This window comes from Cyphomyrmex costatus, unplaced genomic scaffold (genome assembly GCF_001594065.2).
Source record: "Cyphomyrmex costatus isolate MS0001 unplaced genomic scaffold, Ccosl1.0 scaffold33, whole genome shotgun sequence".
Lineage (NCBI taxonomy): Eukaryota > Metazoa > Arthropoda > Insecta > Hymenoptera > Formicidae > Cyphomyrmex > Cyphomyrmex costatus.
In genome coordinates, this window is record NW_017277450.1 from 1,688,406 (window position 1) to 1,692,135 (window position 3,730).

Genomic DNA, 3,730 nt, shown 5'->3' on the forward strand with positions numbered 1-3,730 from the left:
AGAGAGAGAGAGAGAGAGAGAGAGAGAGAGAGCAAATAGTCAATTCTTTATGAAGAAAGAAAGCGAATTTTTAAATAAATTTTTCTTTTATTGCTTTTCATTACATTAACTTATATATAATTTTATGTGACTTATATAACACCATGTGAAAATTAAGTATTTAAATTTTTAATAATTAATAATAATTTCATGTTAATAAAATCGATATTTTCCATTTTTCGGTTCTACAATTTTTTCTTATAGACAAAAAGTCCAATTACAGAGATTTAAAAGAGAAGAAACGGATTTGCATTTTATGAAGAAAAAATTTTATAAAGAGAGAATGGAACTTTAAGTTTGAAATTCTTCTGAATTCTTTTAAAAATTTTTGTTAGCCCTTTCGAGCGATAATTTTATTTTAAAATAGTGACAAAATAAATCTGAGCTAATGTTGAATTAATCATTAAACATTAATTATTAAATGAAGTAATGCCATTGATTAGCTTATTAATTAAAAAATAAATTTTTGGATTTAAAAAAAACGCGAAGATTGTTTAAAATAAGTAGTAGTATTGGCACTACCAATTAATACTGAATTCGAAGTAAGCCAAACGGTACAACGGGCTGATGTTCAATCCGAATGACGATGCATGACTATCCCTAATTACGTCCGTTACCGTGAAACGTTTCCGAAAGTTTCGCGCTTTTGTTTTCTTCGTTAACTCGCGCGATTTATTATAATGGAATCTAATTATACCTAGCGGGACCGTGTGCTCGCTGACGAGTTGCAAGTATTTCATTAGTGTACGTATAAGTATCACGTCCTGTAACAGGTACACGAATCATAGATTTTATCATCTCAAATTCCGTTATAGAGATTAATTTTATTGCATTATTAACAATTGAAGCAAAGGATATCGCAAGTTGCGGATATTGCTTTCCTTACAGGCCTGAAGCTTGTATAGCTTCAGGTCGTGTATTAAGACAAAATGTCTAGTCGTTACGTCATGGGGCTTATATCACGTCGGCGATGGCGTTCGCATAGTAATCATCGATATAATGGCGATGATCGATCTGTCTTGCAGGAGGCATCGCACATGGAGCGCAGTGCCGATCGCGCCCGCTGGCCATTTATGGACTCTCGAGAAAGAGAGATAGAGATAGAGACAGTAAGTGAGTGAATGAGTAAGAGAGAGGGGGAGGGGTGAGAGACGCAACTGCCAACCCTCAATCTCTGCAGCTCCTGTATGATCGAACTAAAGACCCTCTAATAAGAGTCTGGACATGCACGAGACGCAGTTTTGTACGTAGAGCATAGTAATTTTAACAAAATTGATGAGACAGAAGGATATTTGTTATTTTTTTCTTATCTATTTCTCTTTCAAAGAGAGAAAAAAAGAAGAGAAAAACGTGATAGTAAGTAAAAGATAATTAAGAATAGAATACAATTGTAGGTCAGAAACATCAATAGACATGTAGAAAGAATTGTGTGCATGGGACGTTATGGCTGTGATAATATATTTAAGATGGATAAAGTAGAAGATCAATAATGATGTAAAAGACACGGGAAGTGCAATAAGCAATGAAAATAGGAGTACGTGTAAGAAAGATGGATGTGTGAAGTAAGAACAAAGTTTGTAAACCGAGCTTCTTCTTAGCTTTATTGTATAAATACTGAGAATAGAATAAATTTTATTCTATCATTTCTCTCTCTCTCTCTCTCTCTCTCTCTCTCTCTCTCTCTCTCTCTCAGGAATTATTAAAAAACATCAAACCAGTCAAAAATGATTTTCTCATTTCAAGACACTTTCGTATTAATTTCTAGATCGAACTATCTTCGATTTCTACGTGTGATCGTCTGATCACAATTAGAATGCAGCCGCGTTTTTTGCTTCGGACGATCGCGGTGCACGACACCTACACGCGCGGAAAGACGAGCGTGAGATGTGCGTTGCAAAATGTGTGCGACCGGGTGTCGGTGCCCACATGCATTGCGTTGCGTTGCATTGCGTGGCGTGACACCCACATGAAATACAGCTACCGACTCGCGACGATAGGCCCTCAAGAACCGTGACTCGTTCCCGTCGATTATAGATTCTCGGTAATTCGCTGTGCGCCGTGCGTTTCCTGACCAAACATTACATCGCTTAAGATAGCGATTTTCAGCGTGGTCGGTGATATTCGAACGTATGGAACGACCTTGCGAGAGTCGAGCTGACGTCGAGACGTGCGCGGCGTGCGCGGCGAGCGCGGCGAGTTTGCGGTAAAAGCCGAGACCCGGTGTTTTCTCATCGCCGTATAAGTCTGCCGCGAGAATCGAGAGACGGGCGTTGTGCAAAGTAAATTAACAAACGGGACTAAAAAATCGGGCGAGCTTGCGAATCAAATTAACTCGTTGGTGTTGATATACGTGAATGCAACAGGTAGCAAGAATGAACATTTCTTTTTTCTCGTTATTAAAGAATATTTCGAGAGACATAGCGTTTCGTAAATATTTTATACAATTTTAATTAAGAATTAAAAGAGAGCATTTTTATAATTTTGTAATGTTAAAAAAAAATTAATGAAAAGGAAATATATAAAAAAAGAAGAGGAGGTTGCAAATTTGCTGAACGTTGAATGAACGTGCATTCGTTCGAATGAACGATTAATTCTTTATGAGTTAATATTTCATCCTCGATAAAATTCAGCCACTCTTCTAGAAATTTCTTACAATAAAACTGTATTAATATTCAGAAGAAATGTGAAAGATTTCTCGTTGTGTACGATAAGCAGCGAATGCATTTTCAAGCTCGTTTAACAGCGGAAATTTCATTTTTTACTTAAACGATTAGAATTACATCACGTATTCAGTCGGGCGTGAGTTTTGTAACATAACGGTTAGAGTTTCACCACTGTAATTTGCATAGATTAACGTCGACGTGTAAGCCATTACTAATTCCATGGTAGTAAGCTAAATCATTGCGTATCGATCGGTGAATGGGGCTATCGACTTGTTTCAAACGGCAATTCGCTTTTATAGTTCTATTTGAATCTTCCGTTACCCAGTAATTAACAATCTTGCTGACAGAGATTTGATTTTAGTTGCTTCGAGAGTTATTATTACAATATCTTAATAGCACATTTTAATAGCATATTTTGCTCATATAATAACGATCTCGTGCGGCATTTATAAGTCTTTTACCATAACCGTATCTTTAGTGCATCACGAGAGTTTATATCTGATAGTGAATAATATTGAACTCTCCTTTTTGCTCTCTCGTTTTTGCAAAGCTACACTAAAAGAAAATATTTGGCTGTTGTAGTAATTTAGGTGGTAAAATATGACAGCGTATTTTTAATTGACTGCAGTATCCAATTTTTGGTCGCGTGTTAGCCATCCGCAATAGCTGCTACAGCCAATTAAACATGCTACGCCACATTTAGCCAATCTTTTTTTCAGTGTAACGCAACCATTTTGGAAATGATAGAGTATGGTGTATGTAATCTAAGAATCTCTCTCTTAATATACATATATTATAATATTATTATGAATTAATTTATTTTTCTGAGGATGTTTTTCCTTTTCATATCCTTGTCTCTTTTCGCGATATATCATGCTATATAAATATATTATATGCTATATAAATATATTATGCTATATAAATATATTAATGCTATATAAATATGTATATTATATTGGCATTTTTTATTTATTCTTCTGAGCCTCTAATTATTACTTAATATTACTTTTCGTTTTTCAGATGAGAAG

The 3,730-nt window shown here is 35.3% G+C and overlaps 1 protein-coding gene across 2 annotated transcripts in view; it reads left to right on the forward strand.

Moving 5' to 3' along the window:
* The window catches only part of LOC108775858 (uncharacterized), a 32,357-nt gene that overhangs the window by 4,518 nt on the left and 24,109 nt on the right, over window positions 1-3,730 (forward strand). The window lies entirely within an intron of this gene.